An 18,559-nucleotide genomic window follows, 5' to 3' on the forward strand; every position below is an offset into this window, starting at 1 on the left:
TCCTCTTTACTAGCACATGGTGACCATATATTAACAACCAGAGTGCAACAGTCTATCTTTTCCTTTCTCTCAACACCAGGATCATATAATACTGTAAAGATAAGCAAGCACCATGTGGAAGTGTGGGGTGACCCTCAAACACCTGGGGCTGGAGATGCTAGAGGAATTCTTGAGCTTCCCGTTCTTTAGATTGGCAATTCTGAGAGACCTGCTCTATGATTCTCAGTGGTCCCAGCAGAAATATGCTGTTACCTACAGCAGTTATGGCTTCTTGATATTACAGCCCTGCACAGGTGTTCCTCATACTCTCTTTTCTCACTCCTACTTGGGCACCAAATCCCACAACACTAAGTTCATTCAAGTCCTTGTCCCAGGCTCTGTTTAAAGTAAGCCGCCTGATGTATATACATGGGGTTGTGCATTTTGTTGTTGTTCTTTGTTCTATGAAAATGAGCTATGGTATAGAAAATGTTGGCAGCATGATTCTCTCATTTATTATTTTTATGAAAATTCCTCCTAGAATGTTATTGCATATGCATGTATCTCTCTCACGTTTACCCTTTCCTTCCCTCCTTGCCTCCCTGTTTCAGGATGTGTGTACACATAACAGGATACGTGTGTGTGTGTGTGTGTGTGTGTGTGTGTATAATTTTGTTTGTTTGCTTATCCTTTTCCCATTTCCAATAAAGCTGGAAGGAACCTCTGTATTTCTAGTACTTGATTTCTAGGGGTTAAATTGAAGAGTGAAATTTCTTTGTCCAAAGATATGTAAATATTCTTCTTTAAGATTTGAATAGGTGTTGCCATATTTTCTTAAAAAATAGGTAGTATCAGTTTCCATTTTCATCAGAAATGCTGTAAAGTATCCTTTACCACACATACGTTCTGGAAACAGGCTTTATATCTTACATGATGTTAGTGTACTATAAACTGACATTATTGTTACTTTTATTTACATTGGTCTACTAGTGAATTTGATCTCTTCATATGTTTCATAGCCTTTAAAGTTGCACCTCTGTTAATTATTATATTTAATATTCTTTACATTATTTGTTCCCTCCTGCAAATACTTAGTATCTCATTTTATATTATAATCAGTTATGCATGACCATTTGCATAATAAAATTTTTCCACTCACATGTTTGTCTACTGGCATTTTTCGTGGTAACTTTTGCTACACAAAGTTTTGAACTTTTCTATAATCCAGTATGCTATTTTTTATTTAAAAATATATGGATTTTATCTGTAGTCTGCTAGGTTTTCTGTTGGCATTAGCACTTGGCCATCTAAAGTTTATTTTAATTCATTGTCCAAGATATGTGTGAGTGTAGAGTCCCTTATTTTTGTCTTCTAGATAGTCAACTGTGGCAATACTGTTTATTAAATGACCCATTGATTTTTTATTGGATTGTGCTAACACCTATTTCTATGTTCTGATACCTACTTTTATTTCAGTGATTTATTTTTCTAATTTCACATTTCAGTGATGATCAGTTAGCTTATGGTGAGCTACAAACGTCCCCCAAATGTCAATGTTTTAAACCAAAAAACATTTATCTCTTGTTCATTCTGCATGTCCAGTGAAGTTATTCCAAGATCCGTGATGAAGCAGCCCTCACTCACACACACTTCCACTATTTCACAGCAAAGACAAGGGAGATACGACCAAGCATTCACGTGTGTTTCTGCCTAGAAATGACACTAATTTAAACCTAATAATATGCTCATATTCCATTGTCCAAAGCAAGTCACATGGCCAAGTTTCTTCAAGACTGCTGGGAAAAAAGAAGAGAAGAGAAAAGAGAAGAGGATTAGTGGAGTAATTGTGAATAACTATGATGTTTGACCTTATGTAAAAACACAAAACTGATTTCATTGGTATCTGTGATACTGTGGATTGCTGTCTTTCCTCAGTTAAAAAAAATCCTCAGTTCTTATCTCTCCTATTGGACACACCACATTATCTACCTTAACTCTCCTTTTAGAAAGTAAAATATACTATATTTGATCTTCCCATATTATCGTCCATGTATTTTATTTATTATTTCATATTTCTACCTTTTTGTCTTCTATGCTGCATTATGTATAACTTATTTTGATATATTATCTTATCTACTAATGTCTTCTTCTGCTATGCCTATTTTTGAAGCATATTCCATGTGTTTTAATTTCATTTTTTAGCATTTTTCATTTGTAGGAGTTCTATTTGGTTCTTTTGCAAGTCTACTAAGTCATTTTTAGTAAGTCCCAGATTTTTACTTTATTTACTAATTTTACTTTATTAATTTTTATTTTATTTGTTAATATAAAGTATTTAATCTATATTTCTTTAACCAGAGTAAAAAAGTTGCTATATCATATATGTCAAATAATCCCCATATGTAAATGGATTTAAGTCTATTTTTTCAAGTTATTTTCTTTCTTATTCTTGATCATAATGTCTTGATTCCTTGTGTGGTTAGGTACTTTTGATTGTTAGCTGCTAATTTTCCTTAAATAATTATTTGTGGGGACTATATAAGGCATAAGATAAGGTGTCATCATTTGAAAAACATTTGAATTTATCTCTCCTTGGTGCCTACGAACATTTTAAATTGGGACCACTTTAAATTAAATTTATGGCTACAGGTGTTTTGGACCAGCCATGCTATGTATATAGGTGTACAAGATGTACAAGGGCAGGATTTTGGTTGAAAATTCTTGCTCTGCCCTGCGTAAGACTACTTTCTTAGTAGTCATCTGGGAGAGGAAGTAGAGTGGAGGAGCAAGGATAAAGTGGGACTTACCTTTGTTAGGGAGACCTACCTATTTAAGTCCCCATCTTTACTAAGGTATCTCCTATTGGTATCCCCTTTTTGGTGGGCTCTTGTCTTTCTCTTCTGTCCCCCAGGCCTAGCAAGACCAATCAAAACTGAAGTTTGCATGCAATGCTCATAGCAGCACTCTTTACAATTGCCAAATATGGAAGCAACCTAAGTGGCCATCAGCAGATGAATGGATAAAGAAGATGTGGTATATATATATGTATATATATACAATGGAATACTACTCAACCATAAAAACGAATGGAATTTTGCCATTTGCAGCAACATGGATGCACTTGGAAGGCATTATGCTAAGTGAAATAAGTCAGACAGAGAAAGACAAATACTGTATGATATCACTTATATGTGGGATGTGAAAAATACAACAAATTAGAGAATATAACAAAAAAGAAGAGGACTCACAGATATAGAGAACAAATTAGTGGTTACCAGTGGGGAGAGGGAAGGAGGAAGGGGCAATATAGGGGGAGGGGAGTAAGAGGTACAAATTATTAGGTATAAAATAAGCTACAAGGACATATTGTACAGCATGGGGACTATAGCCAGTATTTTATAATAACTATAAATGGAATATAACCTTTAAAAATTGTGAATCACTATATTGTACACCTGTAACTTATATAATATTGTACATCAACTATACTTCAAAAAAATAAAAAAAACCCTGAAGGTTGAGGCCTTCTGGTAACGCTAAGTGAAGGAATTGGGCAAATCATCCCACCAGTAACAATCAGAAAACTATATATGCACATGTACACACACACACACACACAGTTTGAATGTACCGAGAAGCTTTAAGAAGCTAGAGAAGAGTTTACTTTTGAAAATTGCAACTGCAATGAGTAAGAATTACAAATTTTTAATCTTTCTTGTCTGAGGGCACTCTCAAACTGTCATGAGGTAAAAATTTCCATTCTTACCAGTTTGAAGTGATAGAAGATAGAGTTTGAAGCTGGCTAGAAATTTAAGGAGCAAATCTTGGAAGCAGAAGAACAGCAGACTTATCTGAGTAGAAACTCTTCCCATATACTTGTCAGATGACATAGCTATATAAGTTTAAGATAAAACAGGCAGCCTCTGGAAGCTGTGAAAACCAAGCAGAGGAGCAGGAATATCCCGTGGACAATAGCACAGTCTTCAGTGTTCATCAGGCAAAGTAACTGCATGGTAGAATGACAACACCAACGAGAGAAAAAAAAATTCACAGAAGAGCACAACAAAATTCAGAAATCCTCCAATATAGTGTTTAAACATTCACTTTTCAAATGAAGATTATTATATATTCAAAGAAGCAGGATCCTGTGACCCCCTTCTCAGGAAAGAAGAAGCAAAGAAAGCAGTTAATAGACACTGACTCTGAGAGGATTCAGATATTGATTTAGCAGAAAGGTACATCAAAGTAGCTATTATAAATATGTTCAAAGAAAGAACATGGTTGCAATGAGGGAAGAGATAATTTCATTACAGAAGTAGAAAGTATGGAAAATGAAAACTCCACAGAGTAAAGTATGAGATTGAAATTCAAAACTCACTAGATGGACTCAATGGCAGATTGGAGATAACAGAAGAAACATTCAGTGAACTTGAAGACAGGTAGGTAGACACTACCCCATCTGAAGAGTAAAGCAAAAACAAAAGAGAAATGAACAGAGTCTCAGAGACTTGTGGCACCATGTCAATGTTTCAGTCTGTAATTAGAGTTTCAGAAAGAGAGACAGGGGAAGAAGATGTATTTGAAGAAACAGTGGTTAAAAATTTCCCACGTTTACTGAAAACATTAACATACAGACCTGTGAAACTCAAAAAAACTCCAGGCAGAATAAGTAAAAAGAAAACTTCACCTGGACACATCATAACTGAAATATTGCAAGTTAAAAATCAAGAGAAACTGTGAAAACCAGAGAAAAAGAGAAAAGCATTACATAAAGAGAAGCAAAAATAGAATCCGTCTGGAGTTCTCATTAGAAAAAAATGGAAGCCAGAAAATATTGGAACAAAGTGTTCAAACTGTTGAAAGAAGAAAACAAGAACAAAAGTCTCAACTAAGAATTCTACCTGCAACTCAAGTATCATGAAAAAAAAAATGAGGGGGAAAATATATTTTTGGTATCAGATAAACAAAAATGTAGAGTATTTGTCACCAGGAGACTTGCATTATAAGAAATGCTAAAAATGTCCTTCAGACTTGAAGGGAAATGACCCAAGATGCCAAATCTGATCTACGAGAAGGATGAAAAGTAATGGGAATGGTGAATACATGAGCAAACATGAAAGAATATCACATACACACACATGCACAGGGTACCACGCGCACGTGCACATACACAAACTCACGTACACACACTCAGGCACATCTACACACACTGTGAGTGTTAATCACAGCAGTGGCTCTGCATTTGGCCTGACCTGATTTATTGAAATAAGTGATTATCTGCACAGCACTGACCTCTAGTGAAGCATTCAATGTCCTGATTAATTGAGTGTTGCTTTGTGGGTACAGGGAGTTCTTTGGGATAGTTTGTGAAGTGGAATTCATGATTTACACTGGTCCAGGTCAGATGCCCAGAGAGCTCTGCTGTGGGGTCTGGTTATAGAGGAAAACTATGTCCATGTGATGAGCAGGGTATCAGATGCCCAGGTTGCGGATCTGTTTTGAGGTATGCCATGCACTTGTTAGTGATTCTGGATTTGAAAAAAAACACACCTCTTTGTGAGGCCTGGAAGAAAGAGGACTACTGTGGCTCACACTAGTCTCTGTAGGCAGTGAGGCAACCTATAAATATCTTTACTTTAGTGCAATTGCTATATTGTGTCCTTTTCCTGAAGTAAACTTGATTCCTAGACTTTGTCATCTGGGGTCCCCCGAGTCTTCTTCAGCAAACAAAATCGAACACTATCTAACTGAAGCCATTAGTGTTTTATCTATCTCATTAAAAGATATATCAAGCAAAAATAGTAACACTTTTTTGTTCAATTTATAATGTATATAGGTATAGCAAATATGACAATAAGCACTTAAGGCTGGAGTGTTAAATAAAAATACACTGGACAGAAGTTTCCTTAAGTAATTAAATAATAATTCTAAGTCTACTGTGATAAATTAAAGATGTATATTGTAATCCCTAGAGAAACTACTAAAAATAATTCAAGAAATATAGTTAAAAAGTCAGTAGAGGGAGTAAAACTGAATCATAAAAACATTTATTTGACAAAAAAGAATGAAGGAAAGGAGGGAAATAATGAAACAGAAGAGGAAAATAGTCAGCAATTAGTAAAATGGCATACTTAAATACAACCATATTAATAACAGTGTTAAATATAAATAGACTGAATAATCCAGTCAAGACAGAGATTATCAGGCTGTTTGAAAAAAAAAAGCTAATTCTATTCTACAAGAGAAACACTTAAAACACACAAACATAAATAGTTTTAAAATATAATGTTAGAAAAATATACCCAGAAAACAAATGATGTGAGAAAGGAGGAGAGACTATAATAATAAAAGACAAAATAAACTTCAAGACAGGAGTATTACTAGAAGAAAAAAGAGAAGGAGAAAAAGAGAGCTCAAAATGATAAATAATGATCAATAGGCATAAGTATAATTATTACAGCAAAAACTGACAGAATTTAAGGGAGATATAGACAAATCCACAGGCATAGTTGGAAATATTAACAAATATAGTTGGAGATATTAATGCACCTTTGTCTGTAACTTATTGGATAATTAAAGAGAAATAGGGACTTCCTTGGTGGTCCAGTGGTTAACACTTCGCCTTCCAAATCAGGGGGCACGGGTTCAATCCCTGGTTGGGGAGCTAAGATCCCACAGGCCTCGTGGCCAAAAAACCAAAACATAAAAAAAAAAAAAAAAAAAAGAAGCAATATTGTAACAGATTCAATAAAGACTTTAAAAATGGTCCACATCCAAAAAATCTTTAAAAAAAAAAAGAAAGCGAAATAATTCGGAATATAGTAGATCTGAAGGGCCACCTTATCCGAATTGACATTTCTGTAACTGTTCAGTCAACAACAGCAAAATGCATTATTTTGTGTGTCACAGTTAAACCTTATCAGTGTATGGAAATGTTACTGCCATTCCTCTTCACGTTTCCTCTTCTGGGTTCACAAACCATTGTTATTTTTGCTCCATTGTTTTGTTTTTATTTTTGTTTTTGCTTTTTTTGGCTAGCGTCTTCTTCCAAGCAGTTTTCTCTGAGCAATATACTCTAAAGTTTTGCATACCCTTAAGTTAGTTTTTGTCTTTCTATTCTGACAATTGCACATGTGATCATTTGTGCATGTCTGTTTTTTTCTCTTTGCTTCCAGTGTTGCGAAGGAAAAGTTTGAATTTTTTTTAATCCCGTAGGAAACTAGACTTTCAGTTAAAAACTTTTAAGATTTTCCCTGTATCCTCAAAATTAAAGAATTTTACCCCTCCTTGATCTGCAGATCTGGTTTGATCTGCAGCTCCCTTTTTCAATCTTCTCTGGAAGATTCGGTGCTCCGTTCCAACCTGCAGGCTCAACCCATCCTTTCTATAACACCGTCCCTTCTCATCATCGTTTGTCTAATTAACTATTATCGAGAATCAATTAATTATTACTGAGAATACTTTGTCTATAGTCTCCCTCTGAGGTTCCTATTATGAACATTTTATGCATCCTAATCTACCCTCCACTGTTCTTATATTTCCTTCAGGATGTCCATTCTCTTCCATTTTTGCACTATGTTTTGAAAGTTCCTGTACTTGCTTTTGTGGACCACAATCTCAATAGCGACTATGTTTTTCTTCAGAGCACCTAATGCATTTTATAGTAGAAAAGCTTGTGCCTTCTATATTACTCCAGAAAGACTTGCGTGTTTGTGAGTGGTACATTTCAAACCCCTAACATTCTCTCTCTCTCTCAATTTTGTGAGTCTCATCTGTGTCCTCTGCCAGGCCAGTATCCTGTTTTCTGCCAGGTCTCCCTCTCTCTAGATATTTGGCCACTTAGCCTACCCTAGATGGTTATGTGGGTTATTTGTTTTGCAGGGAGCTGGAAGGTTACACCGCCTCTCCCATCCTCTTTGTAACTATGGCACAGAGCTGAGAGAAGGCCAGTTGAATGCTGAGGATTCAGAGAAGCTGTTTTGTTCTCTGGCCCCAGTCTCTAGGGAATAGAAGACTCAACCCCTTTGTGAGCTCTCTCTTGGCTTTTGGGGAGTCAATGTAACATTAATCAGTATGTGATGGAGGGGTGACTTTGACCATATCTTTAGGTTGTTTCTGAGCCCTTTCCTGGCCAATGTTTTGTTTTTTTTTTTCCTCTGGTTTATCCAAGGGGATGAAAGCCTGGAGCACATAGTTGTTCTCTCCGCAAGGACCCCCTGAATTAACCCCTGCTCACTTCCATCCAGTTGCAAGGCAGCTCTCTGTTCAGGAAGGACCTTCTCCAGACTCATGTTCCCACAGAGCCATTCCTCTAAGTGACATGCTCCACAGCCATGTGATTCACACGTCTTTCCATTCACACGTCTTTTGGACACTATGTCATCTTGAAATTGAGGTTACAATAGATTTATGAAACATTCAGAACCATGAGAGGTGACCCCCCCAGCACAAAGCCTATAGGTGATCCTTTAGAATCTTGTGACTCCTCAAAGTACACATGAAAAAGATAAACCTTTTGTTTTTCTTGATCAGAAGTGAGAAGATAATGAGAGAGAAATGGAAGAGCTTTTTAGAGTCAACAAAACACAACTTCACATTACGGCAAAACCACGGAACATGGGGAAATTGCAGCACTCATTACATGGGCTGGGCAGGTAACTGCACTCAGAAATGTAGTTGCAGTTTTTTTAAGAAAAAGTGCCAGGACAACTTTGAAATGTACCGGTTACAGAGCCACAGCCATTAAATTGTGAGTTTAATAAGAACCATAAATAACAAAGATATTGAAAGAAAAATTAATATATATTTTTGGTTTTAGAAATGATGGAATATATTTAAATAATAAATAAAATCAGCTAGCATTTTCTACAAGCTTTGCCAGTTAATTATACAATTCTATTGAACTAAAGAAAAATATGTATTTTCCATGTAAGATATTGAAATGACCTCAGACAATTTACCTATTGTAATAAATATTCTAATCAGGTTCTTCATCTGGAATATAACAGAATGTAATTCATTAACAAGAAATTACTTTCTCTTTATTCAAATTTTTATTTGTATCACTGACTATTGATGTCTTTCTATAGAAACACCTTGCCTAGAGATTCATAGGACACACACACACACACACACACACACACACAAAGCCTACATTGTTGCTGCTCTTCCTGTAGAAAAATTTCTAGGGAAGTGCCAAGCTGACATGAATGTAGAAAGAATTATAGCAGGTGTAATACAAGGCCATTTAAATAAATGGTATTGATCTCCACCTATTGTAAGCTGAAAAGCCCAAGAATCGTTGACATTCTGGCTATTGGCTTTTTTTCTCTCAAAATCTGTTCTAGAAGATAGCAATTTGTTGTGACAACCTGCTCTATTCATCAGGACTGGAAAGAATCAGGCATTTGTCAGTATGCATTCTGAGCGGCATACCGTGGCTGAGAAATAGCCTGCAAAATCAACTACTTGATGCACCACGTACACTGCAGCATTTATACCTTTGTATAGAAAACGCAAAATGCAAGAAGAGGCTGTGCTTTTTCCTGAATGCACGTATATCCATTTCCTTCAATACATTAAATGCTGTGTTGTACTTTAGGAAGCATGAAATGTAAATGGCAGTAGAATGCACGCACATAAATTCAAACAATTTTACCTTAATTATAACGAGTTGCTGAATTTTCTCTAGATTCAAGTTCGATGAGTCCATATAGTCTATGTTATTCTGAAATAAACAATCTCAGTGAATTAACCACAGAAAGAGAGGTTTCTCTCCCAGAGGTAGTTTGCTCTAGGTCTGTGTAAATCTCCAAGGCAGTTGACACCATGTGTTAGCTTGATATTCGAGGCTGCTACAATTAGGACTTACTGATAGGCTCCCCCATGGCAGTAAGCGCTTCTACGATCACTGCCCCATGGGAAGACCCACCTGGAGAGGGCACAGCGGTTAGTAGGAATATGCAGCTGGGAGGGACGCAGGACACTTCTCATCTGCCAGGACAAGTCAGGTGCGCCTAAGCATCCATCTACCCAGGTGATGAGGCTACTTGATATAGGTAATCAGTAGTTGCCTACTTTCTTTGCTACTCATCTGAGTTGTTCCATCTCTCAAGTTCACCAACAGCCATGCCCCATGGCCTTCAACACCATAACAAATAATGCTAGCTTTTATTCTGGTTTTACTAAGAACTTGGCACTGTGTTAACCACTCTGGGTACATTATCTTCCTTAGCCCTTAATAAATCTAAGAGCCAGTGTACTGCCCTGAGACAATCCCCATTATACAGAGAGAAGCTTTCAGATCACAGGATGCAGGCAGTCAGGAGTCAAACCCACTTCTTTTTCTGATCCTGAAGCTTATTTCCATGCTACTGTCTCACATTGGGACTTGCTTGCATTTGCCAATTCCTGTCTCAGTTTTTTAATTTCAAAAGCTACCATAATAAAGTGCTTATGAAATTATATTTTAAAATGAAGAGTGGGGAAGGAAGGGTTAGAAGCTGGTCTGAAACCCATCCTTTCTATCAGGGAACAAACAGGGTGAGAAGGCAAAAGAAAGTGACTAGGAGATCTCTTTTTAAACATGCTAATCTGAATTCCTGATAGTACATACTAGTGACAGAAAAGGAAGAGTCCTCATCTGTAGAATGCTTTTAGCAGGTTATATCAAGCCTACCTATATTGGTTTCCTATAGTAAACCAACGTTATGGATTATGGATGGAATTTATGAATTTATGAGGCATGGCCCACCTAAAATATCAATGACAGTATGTATTTATGAGGGCAGAAAATGGAGATGTTTTATGCCCAAAAGGTACCTTTGTGTAGGTGACATCTCATCTAACATCATTTAGCGATCTCATGTGTTCAGTCTTGGTCAGGAACATCCTGATGCAGCAAGGCCTGACCTGGGAGCTGCTGAGAGACTGTGCTTCAGGGTATCTCAAGGCTGTTTCCATCCTTTGATTTATAGGGACGTCTGCACCGCTCAAGAGTTCCAGTTCTTGTGCATCTCATTTGGCCACCTGACATGTTCCGTTATCCAAATGTCTAACCAATTTTATAACCTGATATATATTTTTAATGCTTAGGAAATGGGAGTTATTTCCCTGCTTGGGAACTATCTGAAGGTGAAAACCAAGCCTTTTTGGGTTCCTGAGCAGGGCAGCTCAGGAATCTGCAGGATGCCACCAGCCAGGACTCAGCTGCCCTATGAGGGACATAAAGCTTAAGGAAAGCTAAACATTGAATACCTGGAGTCAGAAGATTTGCTTATGTTCTAGGTCAAGGCAATACATTTTAAAAAATATCACTTTTATTTCTGGTAAGTGGGAATAATAACACCTGCCTCACAGCGTTCAGATCTTTGAAACCTCTAAATGGTCCTGGGCTTGGGCTGTCTTCGGGTTCCCTTCCGTTCTCAGGCATGTGCAGGATATTGATTCCATTCGTGTGATGGACATAGTTGATCAAAGGAGTTCCAAAGAACAGGCCAAGCACTATTCCCACACCCATTGCCGGAGAGCCTTGTTCCTCAGCCATGATGTGGGTGTGGGGTGGCCAGGCCCCCACCACCCCGACTCCCACACGCTCCTCATTGGCTGAGCCCACCTGTGGCCTCAGGCCCACCCACCTGGCCATTCACAGCCCCGGAGCACGCTGGGTGGCGCGCTGGGCTCATTACCAGCTCGCAGCACTCTCTCTCCGCCGTCTCTTCCTCTTCAATTTTTCTGCCTTCTCCATCCCTTGTAAAGCCCTGACACGCAAAAGATACAAGGAGAGTATTACGATTGTTAGCAACATGTTCAACACATTAAAATGTTCCTTTAGGGACTTCCCTGGAGGTCCAGTGCTTATGACTTCGCCTCCCAATGCAAGGGGTGCCGGTTCAATCCCTGGTCAGGGAGCTAAGATCCCACATGCCTCGTGGCCAAAAAAACTGAAACAGAAAACAGGAGCGATATTGTAACAAATTCAATAAAAACTTTAAAAAATAAAATGGTCCACATCAAAAAAAATCTTAAAAAAAAAAGTCCATTTACTCATTCTGTGGATGAAGACAAACCATTCTTAATTCTTAAAAACAAGATGCCTGTTTCCTCGTCCTGTAAGGAAGGGCACGGCTTCTCCTCCGCCTTCTCCCCCATCCCACAAACTGTGTGCTAGCAAAAAATAATAAATCCGCATTTAGTTCTTGACCTCTCTTACCATTAGATAGCTCTTTGAGAGGATGCCATTCTTCATTTACCCAAACAACAATACTCATATTTTTCGAAATGATTTTAAACAACTAGCAGGCAGAAACAACATTTTGCACGACTTAATTTTCTACCAATAGCTGTATGCAGGCCTTGAACATAGGAAATAATCTTCATGGAGTCCCACTAGGTACAGAGAAAACTTCTAGTTGAATAACATATGCATCACACTTTATAGCAAATAGTTTTCTGTGCAGCCAAGACCTGGAAGGTATCGAAAGTTATGCCAGAAAGTAATTTTACAGTTTCCTTATAGTTGTAATACTAACAGGGCATTAAAGTGTTGAGGTTGCATGAAACAAACCTTTTCAGTTTTAACCTACATTGTTCTACATATTTGAATCTTGACCACTTTTTTTTTTTTAATCAGGGACCAGTGAATGCTTTCCTTAAAGGACCGGAAAATAAATGTTTTAGGTTTTGTTGGGGAAAAAAAAATTGAGACTATGGTGTAGGTGCTTATTTAACATTTAAAATATAACCATTTGAAAATGTAAAAGGCATGTTTCACTCTTGAGTCCTAAAAAAAGAGGTGGCCAGCTAAACTGGGCGCACAGGCCATAGTTCTCCAGCCTCTAATGTGGAGACTGTGTGCTGATACAGTGCAGCAGTTTTGGGACATGCACACCAAGAGACTTGCAAAGTGTACCTTCAGTCATGAAACTTTAGGACTTAGTTCAAATATTGCTCAAGTGTTAGGAAAATGCTTGCACACGTAATTGATTCTAATTTTTATGATTGTTCATTCCACCTATACTCGGAAAAAATGACATGAACATTTCTCTACTTTCTTAAAATTACCTACTGTTTTTCAAATTATAAAAGGATTACAAACAAAAGAATAAAAAAGGAAACAAATTCACAACTCAGAGATAAATATCCTTAGCAATGTGTTATATTTCTTTTGAAGCTTTCTAGTTCATATCTTAAATGCTAATACAGATTCTTTTGACAGTGAGGGTACCTGAGGGTTTCGATGTTTGTAATAACTGGGAGAATGGTCTAAGTACAGCTTAGAAGGTACTGCAATTTAGATCCAGTAAGGTGGGCCTGCCCTGTAATGTACCAGTGATTTTCTTCGCATTTTAATTGATTTTTTCACAAGTTTTAATTTTTTTTCTCTAAATTTCTGTTAATCAAATAAGATGTGGACCAGACAAACTAATGAGCAGACACCAGTGTTCAGGGTGAAATCTCTTTTTATGAAGCATAACAGTATTGGTTAAATTAAATACTCCCAGTGTGAGATGTCATAGCTTGTGCTCTGTGTGAACTGAAATATGCTCTCAACAGGAAGAATTCCCAGCAAAGCAGCTGGTCACCCAGTTACGATCATGCTTAGACTGTAAGGGAGAAGCCTTGTCTAGTTTCTTTTTCGTGAGCTAAAACCGAATTAAACAAACAATAGAGTTCACTGTCATGGTTACCTGTTGCTAAGATCTTTGTTTCAATGCATTTTGCATTTTGTTAAATGCATTTTGCTTCATCAGAGCCAACTATTTCAGGTGAGATTCTGTGCACTCACAGAAGTGCCTTCTGAAGGTTTTTACTAATATGTTATGAAAATTGCTAATATATATTGGGTTTCTCAGATTCATCATCTATTTGCTTAGTCACTTCAGTGCCTGTTGATTACAGTAAAGACTGCACTTCTTGGCTGCTTGACAGGACAGGGTCAGCTGGTGATTTTTATACCCGTTGGTCTAAACATGGACTATTTAAAAGCTCTCTACATAAATTTCCCTGAGCATTCAAAAATGAGGGAATAGTGCCAAAGGGAAGAGAGACCAAATACTGCCAAGAAGCTAAAACAGACGAGGCTGCCAACAGTATATTGAGCACAAATAACAAAGAAATATGGTGTGCCTTGCTCTGTCCTGCCAGCGTCAAGCCAGCTCCCAAATTTCTGTCAAATTCTAATGTTGGCAAAGAGGAAGAGGCACATAGAACAGATTGAAAAGACCCTATTCACCAGTCCACATTTCAGTAAAACAAAGTGAAAGTTAAGTAGGTCTGACAGAAAATAGCTTAGAAGAAGAATTCCAGTTAAAAACAAGGAATGGGAGAGAGAAAAAAAAACAAGAGAAGAAGAACATTCAGAGAAGTGCAGAGGCATCTGGTGTGAGATTCTTGGGTTTTCTGTTACCACATTTCCTAGCACTGACAGTTTACATTCAGCGTCTAAGTAAGAGAGGATGTTGTACAAGGAAAGTTTAGTTTTTTAGCTCTAAGAAGCACAGGGCTGTCTCCATCAAATGGAATAAGCCTCGGAGGTGATTGGATGCAGAAGAGTGATGCGGGGCCATTGGCTGCTGCAGACGCTGTGGCTTCCCGCAGCGAGAGGGTGCGTTACCAGTTCAATCAGACACGGCCTGAGGGCTCTCTGGTGTATGGATCTTAACAAAATAACATGTCCAGGCTCTAGTTCATTTTCAGCTTTCATGCAGCGTCCACATTAAAGGAAAATGACACCGCGTTTCTGTCAAAGCAGTGACTGAGGAACTGGAAAGAAAAGTGGCCTTATATACTTTTAAAAGATGGGCTAATGGCTTAAGAATGTAGCAGTTTGAAATTTCTCCGTGTTTCCTTTGAATACTGACAATTGTACTGAAACATTAACTTCCGTTTGATGGCCAGTCACGAGGATACAGGTATGCCAAAATGGTCCTGGTGGTACTGGATGCATCTCATGCATGTTCTATGGTGAGATTCTTAGGACCCAGGTCCTGGTTTCTGCATCCAGACTCAATATATCCAATATTTTGATAATTTGACCAAGATTGGCTAAGAAGACTGACCACTGCACAGAAAAAAAATTATAGGTTTAGACTGAAGTTGGTTAAGATTTCATGTACCATCCACTATTTGACCTGTGTAATTTATAACTTCATTTAAGTTGTTTTTCTTTCAATGTCCTTGACTGTTATGGACAGAAAGTTTGTGTCCCCCCAAATTCATATGTTAAAATATAACCCCCAATGTGATGATACTTGGAGGTGGGGCCTGTGGGAGGTGCTTAGGTCATGAGGGTGGAGCCCTCATGAATGGGATTAGTGCCCTTATAAAAGAGACCCTGCACAGCTTCCTCACCCCTTCAGCCCTGTGAAGCCATGGAGAGAAAATGGCCACCTATGAACCGGAAAGCAGGCCCTCACCAGACAACAGATCTGCAGGTGCCCTGGCCTTAGACTTCCAGCCCCCAGAACTTTGAAAAATAAATTTCTGTGGCTTATAAGCTACCCAGTCTATGGTGTTTGGTTAGAGCAGCCCAAATGGAGTAAGACATTGATTTAATATTTTTGAGCTTTTCTGTTGCTGTCCTTATGTTAAAGTTCTTGAATGTTTTATGAAAATAGACATTTGAGAACATGGAAGAAACACAAAGACCCTGAGTAAAACACTGAGGACATGTGAGATAATGCCAGCCAGTGACTGACAGACTGGAGACACCTGCTAGGTACCACTAAACTACCTTACTGGGAAAGTCAGGGCCACTCCATGTGAACACCTTCAACTTCTCAGGGCCCGAGAAACATAACTTAAGCCACATCCACCCATGGCTACCCTTTTTCCATGCCTGTGGTCTAGAATCACCTACCTTCTCCCGATGTCTCCTTGGTCCTATATCACCTACTCTTCTTTGGGATGCTGCTCCAAGAAGCACGACCTCTCATGATGTGTCTTTAGCTTCTTCCCATCACTGAACCATCCCACGTGGCTTAAGAACTTCTTTATTACCAATTCCAAGCATTCTCTTTAGTCTCCACTTCATCTGCTCTCTCTTTCCCATATGCCACAGCTGACCATTCCTCTTTACAGCCGTCTTGCCCCCTGTGTTCCTTAGATTTTCTTCTACTCTGGCCAGTTTCCCTCCATCTGCCTCTTTTCCTCCTTGTCTTTTTCCTTTACTTCCTTCATCCTCATGAAGAAATGTTGTCGGCAGTCCTTTTCTTTTCATTCTATTCAGCACCAATGCTGCTGCTCCTGTATCTACCAAGCGTAACATTATAGGCAGTCTTCAAGCTATGAAGGGTGAGACCAAAAATGATCATAATTAGACTGTTGTGATCCAATTTTCCTGCCCATGAGAATTATGTAATATAACTTTGTTCATTAGTTATATTGCTAAGGACATGGTGACAATGAAACATGCAACAGGACTGATACAATTGTCATATACAAAGATGGTTTACGGCTTAAAATACTATCTCTAAGTTATATTGTACAAGTATGAGTTATGTCAATATTATAACAGGTTTCAGTGTTGAAAATATATATACACAGCATATTAAAATGTTGTAAATCAGGCAATAACATAGCTATAATAAATATTAACCAAAATATGTAACATAGAATTGTTCTTAATTCTCAAAATTTAGATGATGTTTTAGGAAGATTGTAGTTAAATAACACCTTAAATATAGGCAACATAACTTCAAATTCTGCTCACTTTTTATTTTAAAATGTAACAAGTGGTCACACAATATTATTTATTGGAGAATATATGTACAATATATATGATAAATTATTGGTAGTATTCATTTATAAAGGTTGCTTGCAAGTTAATTAATAAATAAAACCATAAGAAAATTTGAACAGGTAGTTCATAGAAAAAGAAACATAGGTAGTCAATGAATGTAGAAAGAATCTCCATCACAGGGATAATTGAGGATATGTCATCTAAAAACAATAAGATTATTAGTATGTGAGCATGGAAAGATGCTTGAAAACAGTGATGTGTAAAGCAGCATATATAGTGTGGTGATGCACCAAAGAAATCTGGCCCTGAAATTATTCTTTTAAATATATTTCCTCAGGAAAATATAAACGTGTGCAAAGATGCCTATACTAGGGATGCTTACTGCAGCATTATTTGAAATGAAAACAATGTTGGCATTCAATCATGATGTTTTTTGAAACATTAATCAGCTACTGAAAATGTAGAAGAATATGGTACGGAAACATGTTAATAATGAAGACCTATGCGAAAAAAATGTTTCCAAGCTGTCTGCAATGGGCTTTTATTATTTATAAAGTTAGAAGGTTATTTAATATTCCATCGATTTTAGAACTCTATCAAAATCTAGCATGTCCTCAACATATCATTTTCACTAATGAACTAGGTATCGCATACAAAGTGCCTTCCTATAAGAATTTAGGCAATGAAATGTAGCTCATATGAATAGTAATAATAGTAATATTCAAAATAATGTTTTGATCAACTTTTTTTCTTACAAATTTAGTTTATTTTGTGCAAGTGTTTGGAAAAAGAATGAGATTATCTTCACAGAGGAGTCTTGGATACTATTAAACACTATTTAATGTTGGCTATTTTTCTCAGTCAGTTACAAAGTTTTCTTAATCCAAGTAGCTATTTGAAATTTTACCTACTTTTAATGCTCTCAGCTTTTATTTGATTGGCAATTATTGGGATACTCTCCAATTCACTGAAAAGAATCCCACAACAATGATCATTTCATTCATTTGAACTTACTTGATGCTTTCTTTAGGTTGCATAGAATTACTGTGACAGGAAGAAGCATTGTCCTAATGGAGCATGTGTGTTATGTTTTATATATTTGAATATTAATGGAATGGGCAGATATAATTAACAAGTCTGACATATAAATACTAATAACCATTTTAGTAAATAAAATGTTAATTAAAGTTTGGATAGGTGAAATTAGACATGTGATACATATGTAAGAGATGAGATGTATAAAAAGATTAATAGATATAAATATGTTTATATATGAATATAATAATAATAAATAATGAATTAATAGTAATATCTTTAAAAGTAATAGTTCCATCATGTCAAAATGTGAAATAGGTAAATATAAGAACAATTCTGTTAAATCCAATTTGATATAACACATCAGGTGATTAGAAAGTGCTAATATAAATTAAAGTTTATAATAGGATCAGGACCGAGGTGCACATGTATCTTTACCATGATTGACTATAGATTTATACACCTGTTATGTTTCAGGCTCTCTCTTCACACACACACACACACACACACACACATACACACACACAAGCACGCTTCTTGTGAAAACTCTATTGTTTGCCTGGTAAACTGAGGCTTAGATTAAGGGACTGAACCAAAATCATACAGCAAGTGAAAGAGTTGCTACAGAAACCTATTAATTACATAGCACATTTATCTGTTATTTTGGAATTATGCTGAGAATACAGAAGGCACTCAAGAAATATTTGTTGAAAGTATAAAAACAAGATCGTTAATTTTAATTTGCCCTTATTTGCCTTATTGGGGTTGTTGGAAAACTATGTGTTTGCTAAAGATACTAGGGAG

The sequence above is a fragment of the Eubalaena glacialis genome, chromosome 12 (genome assembly GCF_028564815.1).
Source record: "Eubalaena glacialis isolate mEubGla1 chromosome 12, mEubGla1.1.hap2.+ XY, whole genome shotgun sequence".
In the NCBI taxonomy this organism is placed as follows: domain Eukaryota; kingdom Metazoa; phylum Chordata; class Mammalia; order Artiodactyla; family Balaenidae; genus Eubalaena; species Eubalaena glacialis.